The 21993-nt window shown below is 40.2% G+C and overlaps 1 non-coding gene and 2 pseudogenes across 1 annotated transcript; 1 reads left to right on the top strand and 2 right to left on the bottom strand.

The window, feature by feature from the left end:
• Positions 1–4251: 4251 nt before the first annotated feature.
• Positions 4252–4425, bottom strand: LOC116278793 (ATP synthase membrane subunit K, mitochondrial pseudogene; annotated as a pseudogene).
• Positions 4426–6389: 1964 nt separating this feature from the next.
• On the bottom strand, positions 6390–7281 carry LOC102537455 (ribose-phosphate pyrophosphokinase 2 pseudogene; annotated as a pseudogene).
• An 11179-nt stretch (positions 7282–18460) lies between these two features.
• On the top strand, positions 18461–18562 carry LOC140697604 (U6 spliceosomal RNA). Its single transcript, XR_012074763.1, has one exon. It is a non-coding gene; the product is annotated as a U6 spliceosomal RNA (small nuclear RNA).
• Positions 18563–21993: the final 3431 nt, after the last annotated feature.

The following is a 21993-nucleotide window of genomic DNA, read 5'->3' as shown; positions in this document are numbered from 1 at the left end:
CACCTGACATATACTGGATATGCAATCAACCTTTGCTGCACTTAATTAAAATAACTTAAATCTTCCTATTTCAATTCATTAAACAAAGCAGTTACTCCAAAGGCCACTTATTCAGACTTCGCTCTAGCAGAGGAGTCAGCCACCACCACTTAAGCTTTGGCAGAGATTTAACGTGAGGCAGAGGAGTGGAAAAGCTTTATGGTGAAAGAAAGGGAATACGTCAGGTGTGCCCTGACTGAGGGCTCTTGGCTCGGGGAGCTGCAAGCAGGTTACCTAGAAGTGGAGCATCCTACATGATTAGTTAGGAGTGTATATTTGGCTTTCTCCAGTTTGTCCAAAGTTGGAAGTACGAGCAAAAATTAAAGAAGCTGTCCGTTATTAATCAAGTCTTGGACATTTTGGCCAATTACTATAGGAGTTGTTTGTTTCTGGACTGATTGCTGCAGCTAGCAGGTCCAAGTTATATTTTCATATACAGCCTGTTTGTATATTAGCCTCTCAAATGCAAAAGACTTCAATCCCACAAACATTTATACAGACACCAGCAGTGTGCAAGGAACTGCATCAGATGCTAGGAATGAAAAAATGAAGATGACAGGACCAGCACCCTACACTGGTTGGGGTGTGGCTATAAAAGGACATTTTAGGAGGACAGTCTTACCCTTGTCTCTTGCAGAGATGAATTAAAGCTTCTCTTAGAAGAGCTATTGACCTATAACCCTGCAAAAGAAATTTTACTACCTTCGAAGGTGAAGAAATGCCCTTGGAGTTAGGAAATGTTTCCTGTCCTGCTATCATTCAAGACAATATTCTCAAAGCTTACCCAGCAAAATGATAAATCTATGAACTTTCTTTACTTAACATTTTTTCAGTTTAAGTCCTGACACTTTTAATTAAGTTTTTGTTTCACTGTTGCTTCCGATCTTACAAACAAGAAAGTTGAAAACTCTATAAAAATTAGACTAAACTAAGATGCAACAGCTTCCCACAACCAGTCCATTGATTTTTTTTTAGAAACATATTCCTGAATATTTAATGGCACTAGCCAATTAGCAATTGTTATACCCCTGTGTCCCAATCCCCATTTTTTACCTGGAGCCTTGGTTCTCACTCCCCACTGGGCTTATGGCTGCTCGCCTCCTCTGTCTTTCTCGGACATCACAAGGCCTACTGGCTTCACTGAGCCTTATCAATGGCATCCATCACTTCTGCCTCATTCCATTGGCCAGAGAGAGTCACCAGGCCAAGCCCAAGTCAAGAAAGCAGGGAAGTAGGACCCACCCAAAGGGAAACTGAAGAACCAGGGCCAATGACATAGTCTATCTCACAGTATCTTTCTCTGCCACTGCACACTGGTGTAAAAGCATAAATAAGAAAGCTCACGTCACCTGTCCCACAGCTCCAGCCTCAAGTCTCCTCAAAGTCTTTAATATTAAAGCACAGTAGGGAACTGAGCTTGGGGATAGACAAAAGGGTTTGTTACCCAGTTCTCACCATTTACACCACTGAAACCTTGGGAAGTTACTTAACCTTTCTCTGACCCTTATTGGTTTTATCTGCAAAACAGAGATAATAACAGTGTCCTCCTTAGATGTCAAACATTACATGTCTTTATCAGTTAGGGTACAGCAGGAAGGAGGCGGCACCCTCAAACTGGACAATTTGACAAGAGTTTAATAAAGGGTCTCATCTATAAATGTGGGTAGAGTTTAGAAAAAGCAGAAAGGGAGAGCATAGTATCCCAGGATCAGCAAGTCAGGGAACTGGTACCAATCCTAGGCCTTTAAGAGTAAGGGGTGCATCTACTACCTTGTATTAATCTTATTTTACCATCTTTGCATCTTTGGAGAATTTTAAGGAATTTTAAATAAATTCATCTAATTATACTTCAGACAATGTGCATTAATAACAATAATAATCATAGGTAGTCTGCCCAGAGCACTTTCTTTGTACTGGGGGATATGTTAAATGCAGCACTTAGCTAATTGTTTAGAGCAGGTCTTCTGATGACAGATATCCAAGATTCAAAGGCCAGCTCCACAGTTTAGTAGCTGTGTGATGTTGGGAGATTATATCACCTCTCTGTTTTTTAGGTTCTTCATCTGTGAAATGGGTGAATATAGTAAGTTTGCCATTAAACTCTCTCAAAATGAAATGCTGGCCATAGTAAATATCAACACCAGTTAGCATGTCATCACTATACAGTCATGTCCTCACTACAACACTGTGAGGTCAGGCTAGGATTAATCCCATTTTATGGACAAAGAAACAGCTTCAGGGAGGTTAAGCTACCTGTCCAAGTTTATGCAGGTTCAAATTTAGGTCCTTCTGATTCAGACCCACGCATGTTCTTAACCACCGTGCTATGTCAAACTCCCACCATTTAGCGCTCACTTCGGCAGCACATGTACAAACTCCCACCATTTATCAAATTTGCAGCATTTTGAAAGTGACAGAACTGTTTTAGATCTATGTACGTTTACTTTCTTTTGTCTATTTTTTAATTTGAGGAACTTTTTTTTGCCAGTTTTTCTATAGGGCTATTTATTCAGAATGCAACTAGGATCACAACAGACTAGGAGGCCACGGCCTGGCAACCAAAAGACGAGTCACCAGTTCTGCAGTCTGAGGAGGGGGCTGGGTCCTGGCAACCAGTGGGGTGCCCAGTGGCAGCCTAACCAGAACAGGAGGTCCAAGCAGGAGAAGCAGCAATGCCCAGATGAGACCAAGGCATTTCCACATCCTCTGGTCTCCACAGTAATGATTAAATACAGGTAAAATTATCCAGCAACATGGAAACTACAACATAGAAAGGTTAAATGACTTGCCCTTTAAGTAAATGCTGTAGCAAGACTTGGTACTAGAGCTCAAGGTGTGGGGCATGGAGTGGAAGAAAGAAAGGGGTGGGATTTCACAACAGAGCACCCCTCAGAGGTGACCGAAGTGGTTGCAGGCAGAGCTGTGAGGAGCTCCCGGAGCCTTGTCTGGGTTGAAAGGATCCAGCCAAAGTGGAACACACCCAAGTCCAACTGGAGCATGAGCTGCCCCTGGGGTCTCCCTCCAAGCCACAGGCTGCTGCCTCAGGGGGCAGAGGCAGTTTTTGGAGGAAGGAGGAAGGGAGTGTAGATGAAGTTGTAAAGGAAGGAGACAGAGAGACAGCACGCTCTGTAGGATCAGACCCCCGGGTGTTACCTAGCAACCAGAGCAAACCCTATAGAGCACAGCCTCCATTCTGCAGCTGCCTCAGGCTGCAACTTGGAAACTCCAACCATCTAGCCCATGACCAAAGTGGGAGGAAATATTTGGGTTCTATATCAGCTGCACATACAGGAAAACCTGACCAACAGCGGCTTGCTTAACTGCAAAAATATTTATTTATCATCTAACAGAATGTCTGCAGATAGGTAGTTCCAAGGTTGTTCAGCTTCTCTGCACTTGTGTTGGCCATCTTCTTGGGATCACAAGATGGCTGCCAAAGCTCCAAGCGTTGCATCCTCACACAATAACAATCCAAGCAGGAACAGATAACTTTAGGTTTCCCTTCTCTCCTGAAGAGGGGGAAACAGCTTCACTTTCTCTCCTCTAGATAGCATCCTAATGCCTTCATTTAGCCACGTAGCTCAGGATGAGAGCTTTTGAAATTAATGATGCTTTTCTAAGAATAATTGCTTCTGCTCTAATCACATGCTAGTTCTTGCTGCCCACGGGACTCAGCATTAAGGCTGCCTAAAAGAATCAGCAAATTGCCCCAAACGCACTGCTCTCAAGCTCCCAGGTGGCTTAACAAATGATGATGAGTCACCCTAAGCCAGGTAGTCACCTCACATTCCTTATAATGTGAGCTGCACGTCAATGTGCTTCCCAGGAGGCAAATCAAAATATGGGGCTGGGAAAAATAGGGGCTCAAATGTTTTCAAAACTTCCCTTCTGTTTTTCCAAATTAATGTGAAATTCACATAACATACAATTGACCATTTGAAAGTACACAGTTCAGTCGTGTTTAGTATATTCACAACGTTGTATAACCACTAGCTGTCTTTAGTTTCAAAACATTTTCATCAACTTATTAAAACACCTTCTACCCACTAAGTAGTCACTCCCCATTCTCCTCTACTCTCATCCCTGATAACCTCTAACCTGTTTTCTGTCTCTGTGAATTTTCCCAAATCTAAGGATTTGCTCATAAAATGATGAGTTGACATTAGCTTCTCTAAGAATAGGAACTTAGATGGGGTACAATTTAGAATCTGTTTATGTTGCTTCCACAATTGGAGATTTTTTAAACCTTAATTTGAAGGATATGATCATCAAAGCAAGGCCTCCATATGTAGCCAGTACACATTTCTTTCTACCTGTGAGAGTTTAATAAAAGTTGAAGTATTTTCTGTCACCAATTAAAAGAAATTGGGCATCAGTTTTTGCCATGATTTCAACCTTGCAAAAGGCACAAAATCCACAGGTTGTGTCCTTCATCGTACGCACCTGCCCCTCCTGAGGATCATTATTTAAAACTAGTTCAGTTTATTCTTAGACTCTCAACATCTCAAAGCAAAACGTTTATCTCTAAATGAATTGGTTTTAGCCACATCAACCTGTCTGTATTTGCATGTCAAGATGTCTTCATAAACAGGTCAAAAACCACCCTTTCATTTCTTCAAGAAAAGAAATTCAAGTGCAGAATTCATATACTTCTCAAAAATAAATATTATATAGCTCGCAACAAGTTCATAGTGCATAGCAGAGGGAACTATGTTCAATACCTTGTAGTAACTTACGGTGAAAAAGAATATGAAAACGAATATATGTTGTTCATATATGACCGAAGCATTATGCTGTACACCAGAAATTGACACAACATTGTAAACTGACTATACTTCAATAAAAATGTATTTTTAAAAAAAAGATTTGGCAAATGAAGATTCCTAGGCTTTGTCTACTTGGGCAAATCCCTTCCTCCCTTTTTGATCTGAATTATTCAGGTTGGATGTCCAGCCAATCTGTTTAGAAAGTTCAGCCCTCTCTTCAGCTGTGTAGGCTGTATGGCATCTCACTTAGGAAAATGTAAATGACCAGCTAATGAATAACAAAATCCTCGGTGAGGTCTTCCTCACAATCACTTTTACTTTTGGCAATTCTTGAAGATCATCCTAATAAAACAATTAAGGTTTACTTATTAGTACTTTTTTCTTGACATTCTCCAGCTCATAGTTTTCAGATAAAATCTGGAAGTTAAGACAATCATTTTCCTAAGAGACGTGCTATTTCAGAATTTAAAAAGGAAAAGCATATTTAGTATGAATGAAATAAATACAGAAAGAAACAAAGAAAAGGGGAAGTGTTTTAAATGCATTTGGAGTCTCTCATAACAAAGTCATCTATTTTATACCAAAAAGCAAAATAAAGGATTCGACTGGATAAATTCTAATGGATTTGGTAGCCTTTCTTTTGAAGGAAATCCACAACATAAAATTATAGAGGAAAAACAGAGGGGTAGAAGGTAAAAATACAATGTAAATTAAAAATGCATCTCAAAAAACTAGGAAATACTGTGCATTTGCCAACGTCAATTTGCAACTCACTGACAGTCAGAATTTGCTCATCAATTTGTTGGTAAGTTTTAAGGAAAATAGCTCTATTGCTGTATATAACTTTGGAACTTTAAGATTTAGAAATTCAAGTAAATGTGAGTAGTTACAGCATATTTTAAGAAGCCGTAGTTTAAAAGTTATGGCGATTTCCTGGTTAGATTAGAGGCAACTCATAAAACTGCATTTACTTATAATTACATTGTCCCTGATTTGTCTAACTTATATGAGAAAATAAATGGGTGATTAGCCATTTTTAGATAAACAAAGTTCATTTCAGACTAAGCACAATAGCTAAACTGGTTTACTTGACCCTGAAAGGCAACATTCGAGGTACTTCATGATTTTCTAATGCTCGTTCAGAAGAAAAGGGCTAAATTACTCAAATGTTCATAATATTACTATTACATGTAAACTAGTACACAAAGTGCTTTGGCGACCTCAGAAATATCTAAACAATGAATTTCCACAAGAGGATTATATTATATAAAGAAATTATATAACTATCTACAATTACATTACATGATTGTGGCCTCAAAGTACCGTAAGAACAAAGGTAAATGTTACCTGTCACAACAAAGCAAAATAACACAGACATTTCTCATTCAAGACGAGTTCAATTAAAAACAAAACAAACCGTGCTCTATCCCTGTCCGTTGTCTCCTATGACTATAAAGAGATGTTCCACGGTTTAAAACAGAGATCTGATGCTTTAATATTCATCATTCTACTTTTTTATTGAGTTCTAAACTCAAAAAAATTTTTAGTTCGAAGTATAATATTTGAAAGCATAGCATTTGGGGGCTACAGAGGGCCACCACTAAACAAGTAAGAGACAGACTTGCCGTTGCCTTTTGGATTATCTCAGCCAAAAATCACTGACATGTGAATAACTGGAATCTTAGAGCAGTGTTTCATCTTGTCTTCTTGAGAATGGTGTCTGTGACAACAACAGCCTCAGAGGCAGCATTATTAATTCTGGGAAGAGCTGGCCCACAGGCGATTCCATGAGTCAAAATGGCATAAACACCAGTGTTTCCAGCATAGAGTAGCTTGACTGCAGCACAGAATTTTGCGCTACATACATGATGTCCACAAGGATGTCCACCTGACCTTGAACATCGCCAGCCAGAATCATCTTATCCATCCCTATGGCTCTCCTTCTCTCTGGATGAAGCAAGGCAAACTCCACATTCAGTCTGTCCATGAATGGGAAACCACAATACCGTTCCTCCAGTCTGCAGTATTCCCTTAGTTCTGCACGTAAGTTATCCACAGGGATATCGAAGAAGCCCTGGCTCTGAGCAGCCTGCAGGTCCGTGGTAATGATGTGATCTGCCCCAACTGCTGTAAGCAGATTGGCTACACGTTTTTCAGAAACTGACGCATGACTCTTGTCCTTTTTATCTTGTCGGGCATCATGGAAAATACGGGAGTACCACCTTCACTCTAGAGGACCATTTGGCTTTGTACCGTTGATCATAAGTTCCATAGGTGCCATTAATTTTTCCACAGCTACTCTGAATGATAATAGAAAGCTTGGCCTCTCACACTTTCACCAGTTTCTGTGCTGATTTCCTGGTTGCTGAACTTCTTATTGACCACCTTGTCTAGCTCCAGCCCCAGTCTGTCCTCCACTTTCCGGGACAGGCAGGCCTTGGCGTGAGCTGCCACAGAACAGCACCACACTGGGCATGGCTGGGGCATGGTGGAGCCAGAGGATGCTCAAGGTGGAGCAGGGAAGAGCTGCTCCTGATGATGAAAGAGGAGGAGGAGAAGGAGGAGGAGGATGGGGTGGGGAGGTGGATGGGGGGCTGGCCTGAGGCAGGAAGCCAGGCTCTAGAAGGGTAGTCTTATTTCTGCCACATGTTGTTTCACCTCTTTCTCATTCATTCTCTTGCCATGTGAGCAAAGAAAATGACTGCAACAAAAACGAAAGTGACCCGCAAATATTTTAGTATGGAGTATAAAATCACTACTCTTAGAACTTTTTGAGATTTCTTGAGCCATTGTAATTCCCTCACGTATCTTACTTAGGCTGCTTCTTCCCTATGATTAGCAGGAAAACCTTTAAAACAAAAAATGCTTGTGTGTTTATTTAGCTCATGTACTATGAGCCCTCGAGTGCAGGTACCTCCGTGTGCTACCCCTGCCAGAAAGGATGTAGACTACCTTATACGAAATGTCAAAGTGTAATGCAGTGGGGGTGGGGAAGTCATTCTGTGCTCAGCCAAGATCCCCATCAGAAAGCGTCTCTTCTTGCTACAGAGACTACAGCAACAAAGCAGAGAAAGTTTATGAGGTTGAAAACAGGTAGCAGACAAAGCATCAGATGGAGAGAGTGCTTCTTAGCCCAGCAAAATGTAAGAGTCACTCCCAGGAAAGCAAAAACAGAACCTCAGCATTTTGCAACACGTATTGGAGGAAATAAGCCTTAATCGAAATCAATTGATGAAAATCAGAGTAACATGAACTTTTTGCAAGCACTTGCAAAAGTAGAGTCAGAGGCCGTGATATGAGCATATCATCTACTGGGATTAATCCCAATAGAAAGAGAAAAACATGGAATAAATGGAAGAGGAGCAACAGATTCTGGATACAGTAGACTCGATCTGAACAAGCTTATTCCTGTGGTTCATTGGTTGAGAGTTCTGTATTGATTAGCATTCTTTCAGCAGCAAAATGACAACAATAAAATAGAATGTTCCAACCCAAATTATCTTAAATTATTATAAGGAGATGCACTGGTCCACTAAACTGGAAGACTAGAAGTAGGGTGGTTCTTTCTCCATTTCTTGGACCTCTGCCATGTCTTGGCTTCATCCTCAGACTGGCAAGGAGACAGCCACTGCAGGTGCCAGCCTCACATCTACACACAACAAAGCCCTGAGGAAGAACACAGCATGCTTTCCAGGCCAGAGGAAACCTCTAAGCAGAAAGAACCATGTGCTTAAGGCAGGAGGTCATGGATGTGATGTGGAAAACTTTGCCCGAGTTACAAGTGACCAGGGGGTATTACAGGGGGTGCTGACAGCACCCACTGCAGTTCCCGGAGCCCACTCTGCAGGCAAACCCCTCAGCTTCCACACCTGAACCACAGTCTCCCCTCTCAGATGTTCCTGGTGGCCATTCTAACTAGATTTCATCTAGATTCAATCAGCAACAGGGGAGGAGTGGTCTGGGCCACACTGTGCCCTCGGCCAGCTCCCAGCAGTGGTTCTGGAAAGGACAAGATTCAACTTGTGCTGAATACCTACTAAAGGCCAAGTTCTGTACATACACTGTCTCATGACGATGCGCAACACTGTCCTGTGATGTACAGAACGTCTTCCCAATTCTCTAAACACACACGGGTACACATACACATACATGTACACAGAAACAGACATGGAAAGGGAAGTAACTCATCCATCTCAAATGTCTAGGAATTGACACAGCCAAGACTCAAACCAAGCGTGGTTAACTCCAAAACCTCACAGTCTTCTCTCCTGACACATGAAGAGAGTCCAGTGCAGTGCCTCTTCACCTCTCAGAACATTTCCCTTAGATCAAAAGGCCCAAATTTAAATTCTTGGGAACTTCAGAAAGCCCCAGTCCTCCCAGAAAAAGGATGAAAAAGACCTGACTGTTTGCCAAGGTATCTTTTACTAAGACTAAAATAGCACCCAAACCCTGACTACATGGAAACCACTCCTTAAAACACATCCACTTAACACAAAGTCCTTTTCACATCGTGCTGCTTTGGGTTTATATGAGGAGAGACTGATGTAGAACAAGCCAGTGCAGAAACCTACTTATGTTACCTCTCTCCAGGGGAACACATTCCAGGGCTAGGGATTAAAGGAATTCAGTACCTGTTAAGTGGAGAGACTTTGCCTGCAGGAGGAGCAAGCTTTAAAGAGTTCAGGTGACGTATGTGGCAGTGTTTTCCAGCGTGGGGACTGTGTTACACCAAAGGAGTGGATAATTTTAGCAAGGTCACCAGCAGATGATTTCCCCAGTGAGTCTCTGAAGGAGACTCCTCCTTCCCTCTCCAGGGCAACATGAGCTGGGATTATTCTTTCATCTCCTGGAGGAGATTGGATCCCATATAAAATCCTTTGCCCCACCCAAGAAGCTCTTAGCAACCATCACCTTGGTCTCATGTTTCACCACTGGGGGCAACAGTTCCATTCATTCACAGGCGTTTAATGGGTGTCTATACTGCTGGCAGCCCTGTGAAAAGCATTAAGGATATGAATTTGAGCAAGGTGTATTCCCCTCCAAGAACCTCCAGCGATGGAGGATTTGCATTTTTTGTAGTAAATTAGACAACAGGGGTCAAGTGCTGGCATTATGTCTGGCATAGAGATTTGGTTTAAAAGACTACAGCCAAAAGAAAAATCAAAAGAGAAAGAGAGGAAGGGCAGAGAAAAAGAAGGAGGAAGGAAGGAGGGTGAAAGATGAAGCAGATATGGCATGATGGTGATAATCGTTGAATCTGAACATGGAGATGCTGTCGATGTTTGAATGTTTTCATAATGAAACGGTTCTTTAAAAGGCTTGCTGGAAAAAGAAATGTAAATGAGCTGATAAAATTAATGCCAGATGACTCTTGGATTCGTTTCATCCATGCAGTCTTGCCCAGCCTTCTGAGAACCAGGCGCTGAGGGCACTAAGAGCAGGAAATCCCTGGGCAAGGCTGTTGCCATTTTTGCTTGGGAAAATCCTGGCTTGTCTTCAACCTGTTCTGAATCTAAGAGCAAGTCAGCCTCTAGCCTGGGCGAGAGAAGTCCTCTGTGTGGTCTAATCTAGTTCACTAGGATGCTGTATTTCACATTTGTGCCTGTAGCAGTCAGGCTTAACCAAGTGGATTAAGAAGATCGTTTATTTCTCACATGCAGATGGCCAGGTAGGTGGGCTAGGCTAGAGGCAGCAGCCCCACAACTGCCAGACACTCCTTCTTGCTTCTGGGCAGTGTCCCTCACACACTCTGCCACTTCATTCCCATCTCACTGCCAGAATCTTGTGCATTTGTGCATGATTCTTACATGACCTCCCTTAGCTCAATTCCTGGGTGAAAGCTTCTAGACTAAGTGGGAGTTAGCTTGAATTGTTGAAATGGAATTGCTGTGACAGAAAAGCCACAAAAATAAGTTGATTGGGAGGCTCATTAAACAGTAGTAATAATAACGCCGTTTATTGAGCACTCACCAAATGCTTGGAAACTATACTGCATTCTTTACATACATTGGCTTAGTTTTTACAACCCTGAGAGGTGGTTATTTTTTCCCAATTTACAAATTTGGGAGGGAATTGAAACCAGGGACATTAAGTAGCCACCCAAATTCACACAACTAATAAATGACTGATCGGGATCAGACTCCAGGTGAGTCTGATTCTAGAGCCCAAGTTTTTATCCACAGTATTATATACTTACAGACAGTTTTTTACAATTATATATATACATACATACATACACACACATACACACCTCATGTAGAAAATAGGAAGGAAAAGATTATTGCTTTTCAAAAATAAGTGTGAAATAGTCTAGATTCAACCCTTTACCTGACCTTGTGGTGTGACCCCAAAAGTAAGTACAGCAGAGTGGAAGACAAGAATCTGATTTAGAATGCAGATCTGGGGCAAACTAAAAACCCTTAGCTTCAGCAACTACTGGCCTGTTCCACAGTGCCCTCCGGTGGCCAGCTGATGTCATACATGATTGTTTTCCTTAGATTCAACAATGAAATGTTTAATAACAACTGAAGATTCAATCAGGATTAACCTTGGATACAAGAGATTCAGTCCTTTTTCCAGCTATTCTCTGCCCCAGTGCCATGTGAAATGCCCTCACTCTCCTGTGACTACAGCAGACAGAGCATGGATTTGGGCAGGAGGCTGACTTGAGCTCGAGTGCCAGCTCCACCACTTAGAGATGTCGGAGTGGGACTCACAGGACACCAGGACCATGCTGGGGCTCCCGGAGCGTCTGCCTGTTAACAGCCAGAGCCTAATTTCATCACTCCTTTAAGGGTCAATTGACCATCCAGCCACACTCTTGAGATATTCAGTCACCTAATCGCCATTAATCCTTGCTTTATGTATTTCATTACTTAGTATTTAGGTATGGATTATCTTTTCTTCATATGTATAATTTTAATCTTTTATTATCTTTTTTGTTTTCTCTTTTTTATCTTTTTAATCTTTTTTGTTTTCTTTTATTTAATATGTATAATGTTTACTCTCTCAAAAGATAAAACTCAATCTTGAAACTGACCCATATCAATAAAACTGAATCTTCTTTATCAGAATCTTTAAGACCTACTTCAAAGAGGTGAGACTTTTATCCATTTATTTCTTTTTTAAATTTTTTTAAAATTCAAGTATAGTTGATTTACAATGTTGTCTTAGATTCTGGTGTACAGCATGGTGATTCAGTTATACACGTTTACACATATATACATAGTATTTTTCTTTTTTTTCTCATTTTTTTGCAGGGGGGAGGTAATTAGGTTTATTTATTTGATTTTTCAATAGAGGTACTGGAGATTGAACTCAGTACCTCAGGCAAGCTAGGCACGTGCTCTACCACTGAGCTATGCCTCCCTCCTCATATTCCTTTTCATTACAAGTTACTACAAGCCAGTGAATATAGTTCCCTGTGCTATACAGTAAGAATCTGTTGTTTATCTGTTCTGTACATAGTAGTTTGTGTCTGTCAATCCTAAACTCCTAATTTATCCCTCCCTCACCCCTCCGCACCATCCATTTATTTAATGGGCATCACTGTTTTCAATGTTAATCATAATGTATTATGCCTCATCACATGTGTTCATAGTTGACCAGTGCTTCACTCTGTTCCTTATATATTTATTTATATTTGTTTAATGGTTCTATTGTTACTCAATTAATAATAGCAAACTTACATCTATAAAATCAATATTAGAATATGATTTGTGTATATTCTTAACCTGTAGAAACAGTTTCCATTAAGGAAACAGACTAATTATGTTCCATGTTGGACCTCAGCATTTCAAGAATACATTTTCATTAAATACGACAGTTATGCCACCCGTCTTCACCATTGGTCTGTATTTGGGTTTCTTTTTGTTCACTCCTTTCTACATAATTATCAATTAAATCATTAACTCATTTATAATAATAAATGCATGGCTCACAAAAAAACTCAGGAACAATATTCTTGAAAATATCTAACAACAGTTTATAGCTTTGAGGAAAAAAAAGAGATATTCAGAGGATGGTGGTGCCGGTAACAGCCCAAACTAGTTCCTCATCCAGCAGTGCAACAGAATTTGTCTCCCTTGAAAGCAGGACTTTGCATAGCATGTTTGGGGCTGTTTTGTTTTTGGTTTTGGTTTTGTTTTTGTTTTTGTTTTTGTTTTTGTTAAAGAAGGGAGCAGCTGTTCAAGACAGTATAATGGAAAAGCACTTTGAAGTCTCCATGACCTGTCACATGTAAGTATTGAGCAGTGGTAGAGGGCTTGGAGACCTTGCAGGACTTTCAAAAGGAAATGACACTTGAACCTACTCTTGAAGTCTGAGTAGAAGTAAACCAAGTGAAGAGACGTTTGGAGAAAAGGGTATTCTCACAGGGGCCCAACATGAGTAAAGCCAAAGATCCAAAGGGGTAATGACATAAAATGTGTATTTTATGACAAGAATGTTGTGAACATAAAATTTTTCTCTGCCCATCTGGGCCTTCTCCCACCCCTTTAGTGTGCATCGTGCATGTGCATTAACCATAACCAGACCTCCTTAAAAGAAAAGAGTCCTAGTTGTGGTATATTTATACAATGGAATACTACTCAGCCATAAAAAAGAATAAAATAATGCCATTTGCAGCAACATGGATGGACCTGGAGATTGTTATTCTAGTTCAAGTAAGCTGGAAACAGAAAGATACCATAGGATATTACTCATATGTGAAATCTGAAAAAAAGAAAAGAAAGAAAAAAAAAGGCACTATGAACTCATCTATAAAACAGAAACAGCCTTGCAGACATATTAAATAATCTTATGGCTACCAGGGAAAGGGGGTGGAAAGGGATAAATCTGGGAGTTTGAGACTTAGAAATGTCAGCCACTATATATAAAAATAAGTTTTCAAAAAGTTTCTTCTGTATAGCACAGGGAACTATGTTCAATATTTTGTAATAAATGATAATAAATTTATATAATAAATAAATTTAATGGAAAAGAATATGAAAACGAATATATGTATATATATGCATGACTGGGACATTGTCCTGTACACCAGAAATTGACACGTTGTAACTGACTATGCTTCAATTAAAAAAAAAAAAAAAGAAGCCATTTTTCCTCTCTTGGATTGGCCCGCTCCTAATTCTTGGGAATGCACCGTCTTTCATTATTTTTTTTTAACATCACTAATAAAAAATCTTGCTTAAATCATGAAAAAAATGTTTTTAAAAAGATAAGAGTCTTTCTTAATCTTGTAAGATTACTACTTGCTTTGTGCCTGCCGATCTGGACTGTGTCAACTGTCAGCATGTCATCTGATATATAACCCTTTATCTCAAAAGCGTTTACGAGTGTGCTTTGACTTGTAATGGGTGGCACAGTCCTCAGAACTTTTTGAAAGACTGTCTCCTGGGTTATAATCCTCAGGAGAGGATCATATATATATTTTATTATTATATATATATAATTTTTTTCTCAGATCGACTATTGATGCTCTTTTGGTTGGCATTTGTATAGTACAGTCAGCAGGATATAGACACTGACCAGAGGACACCTGGAGTCTACCCCGAACTGGTGGTCAGTGACAGCATGGCCCTTTGAGTCCTGCCAGCTTCTCCGTACTATTCAGGTGTTCCACTGAGTTCTCTTGATATCCAGATCTCATTGTTTTTAAGTAATGATCCTAAAATTTTATTTGAGCTGTTTTTACATAAGACTTGGAGACTTAAGGGGCACCAGTGCATTTCTTAGGCAAGGAACTAGGAGGACCTGCAAGGGAGGCCCAAGGAAACTAAACGGCTGGCTTTTTGTTAAATCTGGCTTAAATTGGAAAAGGGGTTGCTATATGGTCTGAACAAAGCCTTTGCTAGTGAAATGAGAGAAAATTATTCAGCTCCCAAGAACAAGGGGTATTTGCTCCTTCTGGCCACAAGGTGACCTCCGGTGACTGAGACCCTAGCAAAAGTGTCTGACAACCACTCAAGATGTTCAGTGGTCCTACAGGGAACCCCACTACAAGCATTAAATAAATACTGTTCTTCTGGGGAGCAGAACAGAGACTGATCATCTTGGCTCAGAGCTCCATGGCAGTTTCAGACTCTCAGAGGGAGACACCGAAATGCTAAGAGTCAAACTAACCCAAAGGTAACTTCTTGGGGAGCTAGACTCAGAAGCAGCACACATCCGATCCACTGCACTGTCCTCAGAAAGTTGTCCAGACCCTATCTGGTATCTGAATTAGACTACCAAATTAGTCATGGGAAACTGTGCCTCCAAAGCCAAACAAAACAGCTCCCTGGCAGACAGCCACCTATGGGGATCCCAGCTGGGTTCATGAGTAACACTTAGGGAACTGATCTTGCAAGTAGTTACTCAATGGGGAATTAAAGGAAATGTCTCCCTCATTTGGCCAAAATGGGGTTCACCTGGCACTCCAAAACTGATTTTTGCCCGCACATTTAGAGAAAGCTGGCAGAAGGTAAGAATTCTCGCCATGTCAGTCTCCTGGATCCCTGCCTGCAGTGTCTGCTGGAAACAAGACTGGTAAGAGGTTTTTCTTGTCTAAAATTACATCACTGGGAGAAAATATTTGTAGGGTTAGCTCCGTGCATCTTTGCATTGGAAAGATTTCAAAATTGTTAAAATTTTAGAAAGCACTCATCTGAAACAATTTTACCTATTTTAATTGGTACGCAAAAGCCCCAAAAGGCCTCAAAATTCCAAAATAGCCTCATTGAAGGATTTGCTGTAGAAGGCTAATGAAAGGTGGATATAAAAGGTACCTAATACGAAAGACTATAAAACGGATGTAGCTACTGCTCCCCTCCATCCTCCTTTATCTGAGTACTCATTCTAGTGATCCTGCCTGAATTGCCTTTCCACTCTGATGACTATGACTGTCACCTTTAGAAAAAGAGCCACCTGAGGCTATAGACAAGCCTCTTCAGATCAAAGGCCAAACTGAGGGCCACAGTTAAAGAATTTCTTAAACCCAGGAAGAATCCTCAGAAGTGTTTGTAAATGGATTATCAAGATGACCAAACTGATCATAGCTGATATTCAGAGCCTCACAGGAATTCTTTTTGAAGGACCTTCCCCCAACTAAAGGAGAGAAAGAAAAACATTCCAAAAAAGTGGATGGGTCTGTCAGTCCTTTGATACCATTTAGGTGGTCACCCAATTCTTTGAGGAACAGCTTAAAAACATCTGTTCTTGTTTTACTAATCTAGTCTTCAGTACCAGAGGTGTGACTCCACAAACAATTCAAAGCCCACCAATCCTATTTACCACTCCCAAAACCTCTTTCCTCTTAAAAGTCTCATTTTAAAAAATATTCTAGCCTTCAGAGATCAAAACTCCTCTTAGGAGGACCTTGCATTTCTCCTGCTATGCCTTGAGATGAAAGTGTTCTACCTGGTCTGCTCCAGGAAATCTTATCCAGGCCATCTTTTTAAAATACAAAATTCAGAAAGGTAGCACTTAATTTAGAGTTCATTTACAAACTTGGGCTCCTTTGTTCATGAAGTTGTGCCACACTAGCCTGCCAGTTGAGAAATGTTGGAAAATCTGCATGTGTACCACAACTCCAACTTCTTCTCAGTGTTAAGGAAACTTATTCCCAAGCTTGGGAGATTACAAACTGAAAAAGCAATCTTGAATTTCTCCATGATAATGGAACATCATACGCAAACAAGAGTTCAGTACCACTATGCAAACCTTGAAAATACTCCAGTCATAAGATAACAGCCTAACATCAGTGCTGCTCCAAAATCAACATGCTCTGAACACATGGACACTCAACCAGGAAGAGTTCGTACAATCACTGATTGGTGAGAAATGCTATTTCTTTGTAAATCAAACAGGACACAAGTAGTATCTAACTTAAGTCCGTGAAAGGGTTACTATTTTCCATCAGATAAACAAAGTTCACCCTTTTATTGGGCTGAGCTATTCCCAGGAGTAGGAGACTGGTTTAATGGGGGGTGAGGAATTGTGCTTTGATTTGGTCTTCTCAGTTCATCCTCATTCTAATCTATGTTCTTTTCTATTTTTTAGAACTCTTACCCCTCAGCTACTAACTCGGTATCTCTCTCCACATCCACCAGCACAGCTTTTAATATGTGAAATTTCCGGGAAAGTTTTGGAGGAGAGAACTCTTGGGCCTCGGGGTGAGCTGCCCCAAAATAATATTTTTAACTGAAGTTGCTTGAGAAGCAAACAATGCAAAAAGAAAACTCTGAACCTCTTCTGTTTCCTTGAAAAGCAGGAAATAAATGTCCCACGTGAAAGTTGCGCTCCCTGCAGCCTGAGGTAGATGGATGCCCTTATCCTCGGAGATGGGGTTTCAGGTCTGGGAAGCCTCCATCAACAACCTTGTTACTCCTTAAATTTACTACCTTGAGCCCAACCTCTATTTAGATTCTTCATTAATTAAGCACCCAAAGCCTAAGATTCTTTGTCCTGTGTATGCCTCACAGAGTTACTGTTTCTTTGTCTCCAAAGTGTAAAAGCTGCCTGCTTTGGACACTTCTTAGGTCCCACTTCTATGGCACCTCCATGTTCATGAATTATATTCTGTTTCTACTTCTCCCATTATTCTGTCGTGTGTCAATTTTATTCTTAGTCCAGCTACAAGCACTCAAAAGGTATAGGAATACCTAAGACAAGGTTTGGGGGGTGAGGGCAGGGCACAGAGCTTCCCCGCCCTCTCTTGGTGCATTGCCTTCCCATCACATCAGTGTACAGACAAAGAGCCCCATTTTCTTCATCCCATTTCTCTTGCCTATTATGGAAACAGTCAAATCTGGGGGAAAAAGAATTCACCAGCTTGAAAGCTCTCCTAATCTCCTTGTTCAAGGTTTTATTGAACTCAGTCTCCAGCACCATTCCCCTCTGGGGAAGTTCAAACCCTCTAATCTTGCTTAGTTTTTCTAGTGATTGGCCTCCACCCTCTAGCTAGCTAGGTTCCTCCCCTTGAATTCCTTATTAGCATAAACTAGAGGGTACTCCAAAAGGGCTTGTTAGGAAAATAAGATTCTTTTCCATCACTCAGGAAAGTCCAAGGGTTTTAGGAGATCTGTGCCAGGAACAAGAGACAAAACCAAATCTATATTTTTATTATGCTGCAGTATTCCATAAGCTCTTTTTGAATCCATGCCTATATGATGTTTGTATTGTAATTTAAAAGAACCAAGGGGCACTCACATCCACCATATCCATAACCCAGAAGGTTGATTACCTTCATTCCAAATGAAGAATCAAAGCAGAGAAGTTACATAGTTGCCAGAGAACACATAGGTAGGTAGTGGCACAAATGGGCCTGTAATTCAGTCCTCTGGTTCTTCTTTAGTTGGACTTGTCCTCCCCTATTTTACCTTTCTTCACTTTGAAATGAGAGAGAGAACAGACATTTTTTGAGGACTTGTGATGTACCATCTCAGCACTAGCTATGTGAGACATTTGATCTCAGCAGCTCACTGACACAGGACAAACTGCAGTCTTTACAAAGACAAAACTGAGGGGGACTTAGTTGGTTTCCAAAGGACACAGGTGCTAAATCATGCTCGTAGAATTTCAATCTGTTGGACTCCAAAGATTATGGGTTTTGGTTTCTTGTATAAATGTCACCCACATGCTCCAAAAGAGAGAATTTGCCCAACCTAAATCTAGATTTACCAATGTCATTTAAAAAAATCATGTTTCTACAGAGAAGATTAGCATGGCCCCTGAGCAAGGATGACACGCAAATTCGTGAAGCATTCCATATTTAAAAAAAAAAATCATGTTTCCAATCATTTAGATTTATAGTTTCACATAGGATCATAAAAGACAATTATAGTTAATATAGAAATTTTCTTCTCAAAATTATACATGCTTAATCAATTTTGCTTTAAGATATAATTCATGGTGTGTATATTTATCATAAAGAAATGCTTTCCTTTAAAATGAAAGAAAGTGTTTTTATTCAAAGCACTTGAGTGATTGTCCACAGTTGGATGAGAACTTAAGGGAGTGTATATAGCTCAGTGGTAGAACTCATGCCTAGCATGCACAAGGTCCTGGGTTCAATCCCCAGTACCTCCATTAAAAAAGAAAAAAACAGGAGAACTTGATGAAGGCTGTTTGTCTGAAGTTAACAATAATGAAAATGGACAAAGTTAGCAACCTATGACTAAGCATGTTGAGGGAAAGCTTTCAGAAGTGAAACAAAAAAGGCTTGCTTTTAAAAATAATGTGTCCTATAATGAGTTGCCATAATTACACCCTAACTTTTAAGGTTGTTTTCTTACCAAGAAATATTTAGAAAAGTCAACTATATTTCTTACTGTTCTAAAGAAAGTATAAGTTTATGATGCTTCTGACATATTAATTTGCTGAAATTCATAGAAAAATGTCTTGAGGTATTGCTTCATTTGTTGAAAAGCATAGGTTTGATGGGGGAGTAGAGCTAGTAAATATATTTTGAATTATGAAATCTATGTTTAGATATAATATAAAAGAACAATCACATTCCTTCTTATTGGAAATGAAAGCCATTCATACCAGAATACAGAAATCATGCTGACTTCATTTGGTTGTTAGAAAAGTTGTTTCCTGTTCCATATTGTGGCACCCAAAACAACACACCATCCTATTCTTCTATTAAGTGCCTCCTTCTATTAAGTGCCTTCTATTAAGGGCTGCCAGAAGGAATACTACAGACGAGGTGGGTCAAACAACAGTCATTTATTTTCTCACGGTTCTGGTGTCTCCAGGTCCAAGTTCATGGCATCAGCAGCTTTGATGTCTTCTTATGGGCTCTCCAGGACTTGCAGATGGTCTACACATGATCTTCCTTTGTACTTGCACACTCTGGGTCCTTCATCTCATCTTCTTAGAAAGCCACTAGTTATACCAGATTAGGCAAATCATATGCTCTCATTTTACCTTAATGACCTCATTAAAAGCCCTAACTCCAAATACAGTTACAGTCTGGGGTGCTGGGGGTTTGAATTCAACAGGATTTTTAAAAGGACACAATTCAACCACAGCACTCCTTGCAGCTTTGTATTTTTCAATTGATCTTTAAAATATTTAGTTCTGTCATCACTCTTTAAGTTCTGTATTTGTTTAATAATTTACAGGCATAAGCTTTTTTGTAAAAAGCTCAAAATAGAATGAACCAGATAGTTCTTTTGACTCTAAAAAGGCAAACATTATAACAACTCTATGTTCAGTGTATATACAAATAGTCCATTTTTCCGCATCCATTTTTTTGATGATATCTTTGTTTTTTTTTTTAAATTGAAGTATAGTCAGTTACAATGTGTCAATCTCGTGTTCAGCATAATATCCAAGTCATACATATACATACATATATTTATTTTCATATTTTTTTCTCCAAGGTTATTATAACATATTGAATATAGTTCCCTGTGCTATAAAGATAAAAATTGGTTTTTTATCTATTTTTATTAATAGTAGTTAATTCCTCATCTATTTCTCTTGCCTATAATGAAAACAGTGGAATCCAGAGGGAAAGGTGAAAGAGGAAAATTATGAAGGGAAAGAAGACATGTAGGAGATATCAAACTACACAGGACAACTAATACATTATTTCTAAGGAGAATCTGGACCCTGACCTCCCAGCAGGGGCAAGTGGAAAGGCCTTCTATTCAGAGGATGTATTTCAGGGTTTCTAAACGATTGCACAGTCTGCCCTCAGCCTAACGATTGTTAAGTCTTACAGTTCCCCAACCATTTGCCAACATAAAGTAGTTATACTCAAAAATACTGCCAGAGAGAATAATTTCAAACCTACAACAACTCCACCTGCTTGGCTGGGTTAAAAGCCATACTTATTCTTTAAATAACATACTGTCCACCCATGCAGCTCTAGTGCTTCCCAACTGGTCTGCCACTTGTAGACATTAACACTATGCTGGGATGTTGCTTCCCCCCAAGGGTATATACAAAAATCATCATGTGTGCATGTCCTAGCAACAACAAAAGTCTTCCGCTGAGATACAAATATCTAGTACAAAGATTGGAGATAGAAATTTGGGTGTGACCAGTATAAAGACTGTATTAGAAGCCCTGAGAATGGGTGAAAATGCAGAGAGAAGGTACAATAAGATGAAGAAAAATTTAGGGCCATAACCCGGAGAATGTGAACATTAAAGAGAGAAACTTGGGAGGAGAGTCAGTAAAAGACTTCAAGAAAGGCCAGTAGAGGGGCAGCCAGTTAGGCTGGTACCTGGGAGGTGAGGTTTAGTGATATGAACTGGAAAGTTTCCATGCGATTTAGCAGCAAGAGGTTTATTAGTGTCCTTGGTGAGGGTGGATGAGTGGACCTGATGGTAACAAAATCTGGATTTTCAGTGAGTGAAGGAGTAAGGAGGTGGAGAAGGCTGAGTTTATAGTCCTTTATAGAGAAATGTAGCTGTGAATAGAAGAAGGGAGGATGATGACTGCGGATAACATGGAGTAGAAGGACGTGGGAGAACACTTCTCCTTTCATTACCTGACGCATCACAACAGACACCATTAGTTACGTGACAGATTAATATCTACTCTCCACTCTTTCTTAGTCACAGCATCCCAGTTTATCCCAAGTGGCAATATCCCCAGCTAAAAGACAAGAGCTCCCATACATCTTGTCAGCTGTGGATAACCAAAAAGATATAATCTGAAGCGCCATGTGTCTTCTAGTATCACTCCTTAAGAACAACACTGGTACATCTGAAATACGTGATGTTTACTGTACAGGAGCCATACCAGAATAAAGGCGTTTTTTTAAAAATGAAAAACACTGACAAATGAGGAGAAGCTGATGTGTGCCCTTTGTGCGCCAAGCCCTGCCCCCTGCCCCCCACCCACACACACCACCACCACCACCATTTCCCTTGTTTTCCTCCTGCTTTCTGCTTAGAACAGGTATTTGGATAAGGGGCAAGTTGAAGAAGGAAGCCAGTGCTAAGGATGCTGGGGTAAAGAGTGAACTAGATGGGGGCCTTTGGATACCAAGAAGCCACCAGACCAGCCCTCAGGAGTTCTACCTCCAGAGTTCTTTATGACAAAGAAAACCTTTATTCTGTTTCACCAACTGCAATTTCTGATCAAATGTGTTTCCTACCCAATAACGCAGTCTTTCCAAACTTTCAATGTTCCCCAGAATACCATTCCTGCCACTCTTCACTGAAAAGAATAGTAATAGGTCAGC

The sequence above is a fragment of the Vicugna pacos genome, chromosome 7 (assembly GCF_048564905.1).
Source record: "Vicugna pacos chromosome 7, VicPac4, whole genome shotgun sequence".
NCBI classification, from domain to species: Eukaryota; Metazoa; Chordata; class Mammalia; order Artiodactyla; family Camelidae; genus Vicugna; species Vicugna pacos.
The sequence above is the reverse complement of the archived record's forward strand: the minus strand, read 5'-3'. Positions and strand labels throughout refer to the sequence as shown.